The sequence below is a fragment of the Balaenoptera physalus genome (assembly GCF_965194825.1).
Source record: "Balaenoptera physalus genome assembly, chromosome: Y".
Classification (NCBI taxonomy): domain Eukaryota; kingdom Metazoa; phylum Chordata; class Mammalia; order Artiodactyla; family Balaenopteridae; genus Balaenoptera; species Balaenoptera physalus.
In genome coordinates this window covers 6,414,314-6,427,684 of record NC_138904.1, presented here as the reverse complement: position 1 = coordinate 6,427,684, position 13,371 = coordinate 6,414,314, and the positions used below count along the sequence as shown (strand labels likewise).

Genomic DNA, 13,371 nt, shown 5'->3' with positions numbered 1-13,371 from the left:
ACCCCTGTGTTAAATTTCTTGTTTTGTTTGTATGTTGTTTCCCTGATTTTGTTGAATTGTCTTTCTGTGTTTTCTTGTAGCTCCCTAAGCTTCCTTAAAACAGCTATTTTGAATTCTTTATTGGGCAGATCATAGATGTCCATTTCCTTGGAGCTGGTTTCGGGAAAATTGCTGTGTTCTTTGGTGGTCATGTTTCCCTGATCTTTCGTGTTCCTTGAAGTCTTGCACTGCTGTCTGCATTTTTGAAGAAGCAGTCACCTCCTCCAGTCTTTACTGATTGGCTTTGGAAGAGAAATACCTTCTGTCAGCCCTGCTAGGTATTCTGACGCTTTCTCAGACCTTTTCTATGGATACAGCTGCTCACACTTCTTGTTCCCTCTTGGGGGGGAATTCTTCAGGTTGTGTGTCTTCTCTTGATCCTGTGAAGCCAGGCTGAGTGCTGACAGCCTCCCTTTGCTTTTCCTAGGGTAGTGCTGAATGCTCACATTTGTGTGCTTTCTCCCAATCCCGCAGACTCAGGCTGGCTTGCGCTCGTGTGGAAGCTAGCCACAGTGTGAGGATGTGTGGGGTGAGGCGTACAGAGTGTTAGGGGTGCCCAGGGGCCAGCTGGGGGGATCAGCTTCCTGATGGAATCCGTGAAGCAGTTTGTAGGATCTGCGTTCCTTTGTCATCCCCTGAGAGCCTGTGGCTGTTGTCCTCTCCACCCCTCCCCTCCCCCAAGTCATGCAACTCCTCTCAGTTTTCTGGATGGGGCAGGAAAGAGCTGGGTCTCTCTGGCAGCGTCCTGCACACCAGGGAAGGCCAGGTGCTCATTCACAGACTCTTTCTACCCCAGGAGAAATCATGCTGAGGTTTCTCTCCTGGGCACTGAGCTGTGCCGCCTTGGGGAAGGGATGATGTGGTAAAATCAAACTGTTCCTCTTACCCTCTTCATTGTGTCTCACCTCAGATTTTTTTTCTCTCCAGGGCTGTGCTGGAACTTCTCTGCTGGACTCCTGGACTTCTACAAAGGTACTGTCCTCTGTGAGTGATGGTCAAAATCGGTGTTCCTTCTGGGGAGGGTGGTAGAAAACTCCTGACATTTTCCCAGCGCTGCTCTCTCTCGTTTTCATGTCTGCGTTTATGAGTTTAGATTTCTGATTTTCTTTTGATTATACACATTTGAACTTTTCTGGACCAAGGTCTTTTCTTTCCATGTCCTAACAAGCGATTGGCACTTTTTTTTTTTCTGTAAAAGGCCAGGTAGTACATATTTTCAATTTGTGGGCCATATAGTCTCTGTCACAACGACTCAACTCTGAAGGCAGCCGCATCTGTGGTATGTGAACGAATGAGTGTGGCTGTGTTCCAATAAAACTTTATTTACAAAAACAGGTGGTGGGCCAGATTTGGCCCATGGGCCATGGTTTGCTGACCCCTGCTAAATCTGTGGCATCTTCCCAGCCCAGCCCCACCCAGGGAGAAGAGTGTGGATGAAAGAGTATAATAGCTATTTGGTTCTGGCCATGATCGTTTAAAAGGGAGATGACTGGGAAAGTGTTAAAGGTAGACACATCCCAGTTCACATCGTGCCCTGTGGCTTCACAGCTGTTTGACCCTGCGTGTGTTCATTAATCTGTCAGTGTGCATATGTTGATTATGTTGTTCATCAGCGATAGTATTTTTTGATATGTTTTCTGCTGAAGGAATTAGGCAGAACCCAAAGGCGACAGGTTTGAAGCTGACTATGCAATCTTCCCAGGAATAAAAAATCAGGGTTGAACAGAAGATGAAATAAAGGGAACATCTGGTGTTTGAAAGGAGGGACCCTCTTGAGTTGATGTTAAAATGTCACATCATAGCTCTGGCTATCTCTTTTGAAAATCATTGTTCAATCTGGCTGAGGGAAAGGTCTCAGTGTTTGTTCTGCCTTTGTGTTCTGGTAATTTCATAGTCCTGGGTCTTGCCCTGGAATATACTTAATATTTGCCTATTTACAGAGGCTTTCGTTTCTTATTCCTCTGTGTGGCTGATTTGAAATTACTCCGGACGTTCCGTGACGATCAACTGCCAATTTTCCTTTTCAACTAGATAACCTGGAACCATTTTCAAGCTGTACAGGAGGTCAGCTTCCAATTTCTAGCTGTCTTAGAAAGTCTTAATTATTCATTGACGTTTGTAGAATTTGCAGCATAATCTAATTATCTTTCCATTCTGATGACATGGGTAATCTTTTAAAAATAAGTGAACAGTTAATTTTCTCTGATTGTGGAAGAACTGACAAGTTATGGAAGCTGTGATGCATAGTTGAGAATCTGGCTTTGGAGCTTGAGGGCTCTGGGTTTGACTGTGCCCTCACACTGTGATCTTGGCTCAATTGCTTAATCCCTCTGAAGATAAAGTCATGCATCTAAAAAATGGAGATAATAATTCTTACCTTTTAGAATAGCTGTAAGAGCGAGAAATAATGTAAATAAAGCTACTCACACAATACATTGCCTAGGATACTTTCTCAATAAATGGAAAATAGTATTATAATAAGAACATATGACTGGAATGCAATATATATTGTCCTACTGGGTGAGTGATGAAAATTCTTGATTTAGTTTAACCAAAGTGTTGCAGTGAAGCCATTAAGTTAAGAATTATATTGGAAACAAGTTTTTAATTAGTGTAAATTAATTAGTGTAATTAATTAGTAGTGTGAACATGAAGTAGGAGACCATAAATAACTATAATCGTCCGTTATTTCTAATTCACGTGAACCAGTCATCAGTAGTCTTTTCAACAGGTTTTTGCTTACTAATAACTGTGAGAAACTTTATTTAGGTTCCCCCTTCTATGTTCAACTTTTGCTAAATCCCTGAGGAGCAGAGCTCTTGTTCCAAAGCAGGACAGAGAGAGGTTCCTGATGGAATACCCTTTCTTCATGAATAGGCAGTTAGCTTTTGAGCACGTGAAAAGCAGGTCTTTCTTCTATCATACGAAGGCAGCTTGTATTGCTGTTTAGACAACAGCAGTAATAGAGAAAATTATTTACATTCCCTGACTTTGAATTTTGTCATCTATGCAACAAGAAGGTTTGGTGCTTTTGGCCTCTGAGATCTTTTCTCAGTTCTAATATTCTATGATTCCAAGGCATTTCCACTGCTAGAATCAGGAAAGTTGGAATTTCTCCCCAAATGCCCATTTTATCAATGCAAACCCAATTTTATTCTTGGCTCTCTGAGACAAGGGAACTGGTTTACTTTTTATTCCCTCTTTCCTAACATCTATTTTAGTGCTAGGAGATTAGGGGTGCTTAGTAATTAGGATAAAGTATAAAGAGACCGAAGTATATAATTCAGCATTAACTAGAGGGGAAGATACTGAGGTAGGTCCGTATCATCAGGATGTCATTGCTTTGCATGTGTAGACTCCTTATCTAACTTGAGACAGGATGAATTGTAGGGGCCATGCTGTACTGTGCTTTCTACCCACAAACAGGGCCCTGAAACAGTATGGTTCCCAGGAATGACTTAATGCCTAGGCCATTAGCCAACTAATACTCAACTATGACCTCACACTTGGAAGGGCATTTGTTTGGCTCTGATTTCCTCTAATGAAGATTTGAAAAAAAGCCTAACGCATATGACAACATGTCTCCCCATCAGTTCATAATTTCTCCAGGCAAAAGACAAAACCCCAAACTAACCAACAGCAAAACAAAGCTTTCTGGTACACACTCTGTGGCGTCAATCCTGGACTCTTAGTGCTAAATACTAAATAGAGAGTGACTTAATAAATCATTTTACAGTTGATTTTTCAAAATTTCTCTTAGTGTATGCAGAAAGTCTGCCATCATCATAAGCTCTTTTAAAGAGTCCACTTCTACCCATGCATCTGTTCTCTAGAATGTTAAATCATCATGGAGAAAAGAAATCTCTGAAATGTAAGTAACTCCTTTTGCTGTGGAAAGTAATTGGTCATGGGAGATTATCCTCAGCCAGCCCTTGAATTTCAGATATATAACCTCTGCAGAAAGGTTTAAAAACAATTAGAAAAATGCTACTGCCTGTTTTTACAAAAGTTATGCAGAAGACATCAGGGGATACACATTTATCTCCTAGAATAGCTGACCTATTTACTCATCTTCCTGCTGATATTTCAGCTGATAGCTGCAATTATTCAGATTGTGTGAATTCATCGCATCATGTTCTTTGACTAAAGTCATGCTAGAGTTAATTTCCTAGTCATCTGATATCGTTTAAAATACTGTGGGCAATGGTGGATTCGTTAAGTACTGTAATTGCATTTAGATCAGCCATTCCCGCATTGCTTGTTTTTCTTTCCCCCTATTTTCAGTAGAAAACAAAGAGTCCTCTCTCCACTCTGCCCTCCACTCCATGCCTTCTTTGAGGTCTCTGGTCTGGCAGCTGCAGGGTCCACATGGCAGCAAGGTTCTAACTCCCGCAGCTGCTGGCTGTGCATCCCCCCGAGCTCTGGACTCTGAACTTCATCTAAGAGCTTTCTTGTTTCCATAGCAACCGGGACAACCACAGGTCCTGACATTTCCTTTTGGAAAATGAGACTGTGGACATGTGCTTTGTATAGCAGATACGTGTGTTCCTAAAAACATTCACTTTAAATCCCTGAAAATCAAGTGAAATTTCAGCATATCAGGAGGATTTGGTTTGGGGAGATACTCAGTGAAGAATCGTTTAATGAATTGGATATTTCCATTCTCCCAAGAATTTCTTTTTAGTGTAAAGCCACGTTGAATGTGAGCAAGTTACACTTGTTAAATTTTATCCAGTTCTGTTCTGCTAACTCCTTAGTGTTTAAAGGTGGACCTTATAGTTGTGGAAGATAAAGAGTTCTCCACCCAGTTTCCCTGTTTGTTGTGAGTGACCTATGGCTCTGGAAGCCTTCACGTCTGTCGGTTTTTATGCTTCTCCCTGCCTCTCTGACTGTGGTTTGTGCCTGGAGTGGAACTTTCTATCCATTCCTACCTTTGGATTGTAAATGAAGAATCAGTTACTGAGGTTTTCACACCCATTTTTTCAGATAATTGTGTGTCACTCTTTGATATGTAGTATGTTTAATATTTACAGGAAGAGCTCCAGAACTATGTATACAGTTGCATTAAAGCCCTGCTGTGGGGCTTCCCTGGTGGCGCAGTGGTTGAGAATCTGCCTGCCAATGGAGGGGACACAGGTTCGAGCCCTGGTCTGGGAAGATCCCACATGCCGCGGAGCAACTGGGCCCGTGAGCCACAACTACTGAGCCTGCGCGTCTGGAGCCTGTGCTCCGCAACAAGGGAGGCCGCGATAGTGAGAGGCCCGCGCACCGCGATGAAGAGTGGCCCCCGCTTGCCGCAACTAGAGAAAGCCCTCGCACAGAAACGAAGACCCAACACAGCCATAAATAAAAAAAAAAAAGCCCTACTGTGCAGGAGACCTGATTTGGAAAATGCTGACATTTTCTGAGCGTATCCTGTATGCCTGACTCTGCTAAGGGCACCGCTTTTTAAAAAAATTAATTAATTAATTTATTTATGGCTGTGTTGGGTCTTCGTTTCTGTGCGAGGGCTTTCTCTAGTTGCGGCAAGCGGGGGCCACTCTTCATCGCGGTGCGCGGGCCTCTCACTATCGCGGCCTCTCTTGTTGCGGAGCACAGGCTCCAGACGCGCAGGCTCAGTAGTTGTGGCGCACGGGCCCAGTTGCTCTGCGGCATGTGGGATCTTCCCAGACCAGGGCTCGAACCCGTGTCCCCTGCATTGGCAGGCAGATTCTCCACCACTGCGCCACCAGGGAAGCCCAGGGCACTGCTTTTTAATCTCCTAATCCCCCCAGCCCTGTGAGCCAGGCAAGGCTGGTTGATGCCCCTTGGTGTGGCTTGCTGTGGTCCACGGCCAGAGTGAGTTGTCACTGCCCCTTCTCGTGGGTTAGAGCCCACATCATATTTGTAGTTAAATATTTTGCATATCATACTTCGAAAGAGTTATTATTATCCCTCTTTTATAGAATCTAAAGAAACCCCCAAATTTATAGGAAAAGACTCTACCGGAACATTATCTTTTCACAAATGGCGAAGCTATGTTGACTCACCTTTTAGATTCAGTTAACAGTGGTGCTTCAGTTATACATTTTTGTGAGCCATGTTGTGTAAAGAACCTATGGAGCTTCCTCAACGTTTAAAGACAAAGGTGTTTTTGTATTTTTACAGGAGTACAATTCACAGACTATTTACTGGGAAATATGTGCATACTTCTCCTTTCTCTTCCGTTGTGTGTGGTTACCTTTAGAAACTATTTAACAAGATTTGTGATGGGACATGTGAGCACGACTTTGTGCTGTTGATCAAATGGCCAGGTGGGGAGCTGCTATAATAGTGACGGACAAGTAATGTATATACTCAGACCTGTGCAATGGATTCTCTTCTCTAAGGGTGTTTGCCGCGGTTGCATTTGCTGAAGAGCTGAAATGCAAGCTGATGAGTAAAGGCAGAGAATATAAAGTGATCCTCCGGCTTACAGGAAGAATGCATGCCATTGTCTCACTGAGGACACACACAGTGTCATCCAAATTATAAATTTAGATTTTGGTCTGATCGTTTTATTTTAAAAGCACAATAGGACTTGAGAGTTCTCGCTAACCACTTTCTCCATGCCTGACAAGGGGATAAAAATATATAATAAATCCAATTGCTTTGAGATAGAAAAGAATGTGCAAATCATTGGTATTTTTAGAAAATCATTATACTTTAAACTCCTCACGTGCTCTCCTCAAGTGAACGCAATTCACAGACAGTGTTAAGGCAATTTAAATACAGCAAATTTTGGTGGAACTATACTTGAGATGGACTCTGTAAAAAAGCGTTCAAAATGAGTAGTTACTTACTCTCAGATTATAGAACTAGGGTTTGCATACTGAACATAAAACCACTTGGAAACCTCTACTATTAACTTTAAATCTTCAGCATAGTCTTATAATGTATGTTAGTCATTTACAGCGTGTGCCAATCCTTTTCCTATCTGCCGTTTCTCATTGCTGAAGACTGGGAAACACAGGCTGGCATTTGACTCTGGAAATGAACAATTCAGAAAACTCAACGGGGAAACTCACTTAGAAATAAAATGTTCACTTATGTTTTTATTGCTCATTACACTGTTCCTTTGATGCAAATGTTAACATGATGATTAGTGATTCTAGTTAGCCTTTCCTATAAAAGAGCAAAAAAAAGTAAATTTGTGATGAAGTTTAGCAGCAAAGAAATACCTCTTCTTCAGCCTCCCACTTTTACTGACTCCCTCAAGGGGGAAGAAATTGAAGAATCAGAGGATACGCTTTGGGAAAAAAGCAGTTGCTGAAATGTGTATGTGTAGACTTATTTGCATATACATTTTATTTTGGAAAGGGACTGTCAGGAATTATGTGCTGCTCTAAGTGACCCATAGAGAGTGTTTCTTTTGCATAACACCCAGCGCACCTAGAGGAAGTGCGTGATAATAGTCACGCACTATTAGAGGAAGGTGAACTGTGTTGAAGAATAGGAGTGGATCGCAGAGGGGTAAGAGTGCCCAGATAGGGAAAACAGTTAGGGGGAAGTTGAGGCCCTCAGTAGCAACGTTAGGAAGTCCAGCCAAGAACTTACAGTCGTAAGAGGACTGAGCAGCGACAGAAGCAGCCGTTCCCTGTTGTGGTTTCTGGGGAGCCTGGTCTGCCAGGATGAGAGAGCAGTGGAGGGGATTGCAGATACATAAAGCCATGTCAGGACTCTGACCTCCATCGGTTCATGCCTCAGCGAGACCTGGATCATATGTCGTGTTCAACTGGATACAGTTAATGACTTTCCAATCCTGAAATAGTTTTTCTTAGCGGATTTCTGTTTGGGTTTTTCAAATACATATTTTGTTTTTATTATTGGCAATAGAACATTCTCTCTCTACTTAAATCTAAGACATGACACCATAAAACTCCTAGAAGAGAACATAGGCAAAACATTCTCTGACATAAATTGTAGCAGTGTTTTCTTAGGTCAGTTTCCCAAGGCAATGGAAATAAAAGCAAAAATAAACAAATGGGACCTACTTAAACTTATCAGCTTTTGCACAGCAAAGGAAACCATCAACAAAACAACATATGGACTGGGAGAAGATACTTGCAAATGATGTGACTGACAAGGGCTTAATTTCCAAAATATACAAACAACTCAATTACAGAAAAACAAACAACCCAATCAAAAAATGGGCAGAAGACCTGAATAAACATTTCTTCAAAGAAGGCATAAAAATGGCCAATAGGCACATGAAAAGATGTTCAATATTGCTAATTATTAGAGAAATGCAAATCAAAACTACAATGAGGTATCACCTCATACCGGTCAGAATGGCCATCATTAAAAAGTCTACAAGTAATAGATGCTGGAGAGGGTGTGGAGAAAAGGGAACCCTCCTGCACTGTTGGTGGGAATGTAAATTGGTACAGCCACTATGGAGAACAGTATGGAGGTTCCTCAAAAACTAAAAATAGTACTACCATTTGACCCAGCAATCCCACTCCTGGGCATATATCCAGACAAAACTATCATTCAAAAAGATACATTCACCCATATGTTTATAGCAGCACTATTTACAATAGCCAAAACATGGAAACAATGTACATGTCCATTGACAGATGAATGGATAAAGAAGATGAGGTGTGTGTATATATATACATGTATGTATGTATGGAATGGAATATTACTTGGCCATAAAAACGAATGAAATAATGCCATTTGCAACAACATGGATGGACCTAGAGATGATCATGTTAAGTGAAGTAAGTCAGAAAAAGACAAATACCATATGATATCACTTATATTTGGAATCTAAAACATGACACATATGAATGTATCTATGAAACAGAAATAGACTCACAGACATAGAAAACAAACTTATGGTTACCAAAGAGGAAGAGCGGGGAGGGATAAATTAGTAGTTTGGGATTAGCAGATATAAACAACTGTATATAAAGTAGATAAACAACAAGGTCCTACTGTATAGCACAGGGAACTATATTCAATATCCTGTAATAAAACATAATGGAAGAGAATATAAAAAAGAATATATGTATAAAACCGAATCACTTTGCTCTACACCAGAAACTAATACAACATTGTAAATCAACTATACTTCAATAAAAAAAATAAAATTTTCTTTCTTTTAAAAAATGTTGTAAGAATACTTAACAACTTCGCATGAGATTTACACTTCACAAATCTTTAAGTGCACAATACAGGATTGTTAACTACGGTCCCCAAGTTGTACAGCAGGTATCTAGAACCTACTCATCTTGTATAACTGAAACTCTGTATCCGTTGAACAGCAACTCTCCATTTCCCCTCCCTCTAGCCCGGTCACTTAGAGAAGCTTATACTTTCCTGATAGTTCCTTACAAAATAAAATAAAATTTGACTCTCTGCTTCTATGTGTTTGATTATTCTAGGTACCTCATTTAAGTGGAATCATGAAATGTTTGTACTTTGGTGACTGGGCTTATTTCATTTATCATAATGTCTTTCAGGTCCATCCATGTTGTTTTAAACGACAGGATTTCTTTCTCTTTTAAGGCTGAATGTTTCATTTTATGTATGTATGGCATTTTGTTTACCTGTTCATCTGTCAGTGGACACTTAGGTTGTTTCCATATCTTGGCTATTGTGAATAATACTGCAGTGGACATGGGAGTATAGATATCTCCTTGACAGCCTGATTTCAGTTCTTTGGGATATATACCCAGAAGTGGGATTGCTGGATCATATGGTAATTCTATTTTTAGTTTTTTGAGTAACTTCCAAACTGTTTTCCATTGTGACTGTGCCAGTTTAATTCCCACCAACAGTGTACAGGATTCCCTTTTCTCTACATCCTTGGCAACACTTATTTCCTGTCTTTTTGGTGATAGCCATTCTAACAGGTGTAAGTTGATGTCTCATTGTGGTTTTGATTTGCATTTACCTGATGATTTTTGATGCTGAGTATCTTTTCATGTGTCTCTTGGCAATTTATACGTCTTTTGGGGAAAATGTCTATTCAGGTTCTTTGCCCATTTTAAAATCAGGTTATTTATTTATTTGTTTTTTGCTATTGAGTTGTAGAAATTTATTTTATATTTTAGATATTAACCCCTTATCAGATATATGGTTTGCAAATGTTTTCTCCCATTCATGAAGTTGACTTTTTACTTGTTGATTTTTTTCCTTTGCTGTGGAGAAGATTTTTAGTTTTATGTAAGTTCTTCTTGTCTATTTTTGCTTTTGTTGCTTGTGTTTTTGGTGTCATATCCAAGAAATCATTGCCTGGACCAATATTATGAAACTTTTCCCCTATGTTTTCTTCCCGGGGTTTACGTTTCAGGCCTTAATTCATTTCAAGTTAATTTTTGTGAGTGGTGTAAGATTAGGGTCTGATTTAATTCATTTACATGTGGATATCTGGTTTCCCCAACACCATTTGTTGAAGAGTTCTCTCAAGTTTTTGAAGTAGATATGTAGACGTAATTATAACCCCAAGGTGCTTACTAATCACTGCACTGGCCATATTATGCTGTTGCTATCCAAGTGGTATGCTGAGCAGCCCAGGTCACATACACACACACAAAGATACATCACATGCACACAACACAAATACACACTCTCAAGGCAACCTATAATATGTGCTTGTCGCTGCTGTGACAGCTTCACATTATTATTTCCAAAGCCATAGGCTTTCTGTTTTCCTTGCAGAAGATCAGATTTTCCCCTTCTTTTTTTTTTTTTTTTTTTTGGAGATACCCTCATTCCTTAAGTCTGAGGATTCTTCCTCCTGCAGCTTTACGGGGTAACGGAATAAACAAGTCAACACTGTCTCATTTCTCTGCTTTGCCACTCTGTCCAAAACACAGAGAGACTTTTGTTTTGAGGATTTTTTTAAAAAAATAAATTTATTTATTTATTTATTTTTGGCTGTGTTGGGTCTTCGTTGCTGCGCGTGGGCTTTCTCTAGTTGCGGCGAGCGGGGACTACTCTTTGTTGTGGTGTGCGGGCTTCTCACTGCGGTGGCTTCTCTTGTTACAGACAGAGCACGGGCTCTAGGTGCGCGGGCTTCAGTAGTTGTGGCACGTGGGCTCAGTAGCTGTGGCTCGCGGGCTCTAGAGCACAGGCTCAGTAGTTGTGGCGCACGGGCTTAGTTTCTCCGTGGCATGTGGGATCTTCCCAGACCAGGGCACGAACCCGTGTCCCCTGCATTGGCAGGTGGATTCTTAACCACTGCACCACCAGGGAAGTCCCTGTTTTGAGGATTTTTATGCTAATAACTTTAGGGGCTTAAAAAATGGGTAAAACATTAGGGAATGTACAGTTTCCAGTCTCTTCTTAAATGTCATCCATGCTTGCTTTCTTTGCATTTTCTTTTGATTCCTTTATTGGAGTGCTTTATGGAAATATTTACCTCTTCAGTTTTCTTATCCAGAGATTAGAGTTTCTCAAATGTACTTTTCCTTCTGCTTCTCCTTTTGTTGTAATTAAAGAATAAATGTGCAAAGATTCACAAAAAGTATGTCAATATTTCAATGGGCAGTGAACATCTGTAGAGCCCAGGCTGGGTCAGTCCTTTGTGGTGGTTATCAGGTCATAGATGTTCTGACTCTCCTCCTTTTCTGAACACTGGGTGGATTTTAGGCCATGTGACATAATTTGGCCAACAAAATTGAGTGAAAGAAACATGACTCCCTTCTGGGTCTCTTCAAGGCAGTGCATGATTCGTTATGTTTCTGTCCTTCTACCTAAGTGATCATAAAAATACCTGCTGTTTGTGAGCCTTCGTAAACCTGGGTCCTCAAGTGACATTAATGAGTAGGACTTACTGTGTGCTGGGCAAGGAGCATGAGTAAATAACAAAATGTTTTATTAAGTCATCAGAATTTCAGGATTACTTGTTACACAGCCTAGCTTAGCTGTCTGACACAGCAGTCTGTGGAAACTCTCTGTCCTTTTACAGGACTCTGGAATGTGCTCTCAGATCCCCCTTCAGGACTGAGGCACTTATTTCTACACCGGTTGGGATGTTGATAGCTGGATCCCTTTCTAGGAAATGCCCTTGGTGAGGGCAGAAACCTTGCATACGTCTTCTCTGCTCCCTGAGAACAGCTCCCACTCAATTACTGACAGTTTGGGGGTAGAGATGTGCAGTCCCCTTACTTCAGTTTAGGACAACTCTAAAGGGCCAGCCAGCGCCAGAGTTTCCCTTTGGATGCAGGGAGACCTTGGCGTAATGACTCACAGTTCAGCGTCTCTGTGTCCCTCACTTTCCCATAGGTCTCGGTTTTCAGGTTGCTGCTGCCTCGGCTCCCTGCATGTCTCCATCTCAGGGTGTAGCTCCCTGGCAAGAACTAAGACAGTCCCGTGTAGTAATCGTCAAATTTGGTCTTTTTTTTTTTTTTTTATACAGTGACTAATGATAAAATCATTGTGTAAAGGAAGGCTAATTTCACATAATAATGATATTGTAATAAGTAATTACATTGGTCTTATACCATGTAGTTAAAACGAAGCTTTACGGCATCCAGTAAGTGAGAACGGTGTTCTTTATGTAAATTACGCCATCACCCAGCGCTGAGTACGATGGCCCTCGGTCGAGCCGTTGTAACAAGCCAGAGTGAGTGGTGCTGTTACTTCAGTGCACTGGTGAAGCTTCTCTGTGGATGCAGTTCAAGAGAAAAAGGCAGGTTTAAAACCTAGCATGGGGCTTCCCTGGTGGCGCAGTGGTTGGGAGTCTGCCTGCCAATGCAGGGGACACGGGTTCGAGCCCTGGTCTGGGAAGATCCCACGTGCCGCGGAGCGGCTGGGCCCGTGAGCCACAACTGCTGAGCCTGCGCGTCTGGAGCCTGTGCTCTGCAGCAAGAGAGGCCGCGACAGTGAGAGGCCCGCGCACCGCGATGAAGAGTGGCCCCCGCTCGCCGCAACTAGAGAAAGCCCTCGCACAGAAGCGAAGACCCAACACGGCCAAAAACAAATATAAATAAATAAAAATTAAAAAAAAAAAAACCTAGCATGAAGAGGATTTAGGGTGTGAGGCAGAGAGGGATTTCCCGATGGACATGGGTCATGAACTTTGCAAGAGCTTTGTTGTGGGTGCTGGTGAAATTGCATTTCCTTGGACCATTCAAACTTAGCAAAAAGTGTCATCTGCCCTGAACCGTGAAGCTGTAGTACTTTCGGAAAATGAAGAAAAGTCCTTGATGAGTGGTCTTCTGAGAATGACTTTAGAATTAAAATAATAGTTTAAGGGTAACATATCCATTGTGCCTTATTCTTTAGAAATGGATTTCAGCTTAAATCACAGGGAAGCCCTTCCACTTGAAAATGATTTCCAGCTAAAATTCCTGCCATGAC

The 13,371-nt window shown here is 41.5% G+C and overlaps 1 long non-coding RNA gene across 1 annotated transcript in view; it reads left to right on the top strand.

Moving 5' to 3' along the window:
* LOC309653467 overlaps positions 1-13,371 on the top strand; it is a 476,299-nt gene that overhangs the window by 208,957 nt on the left and 253,971 nt on the right. The window contains exon 2 of the long non-coding RNA XR_014259202.1: positions 967-1,011. This is a non-coding gene — a long non-coding RNA (uncharacterized lncRNA). The remainder of the gene's footprint in view (positions 1-966; positions 1,012-13,371) is intronic.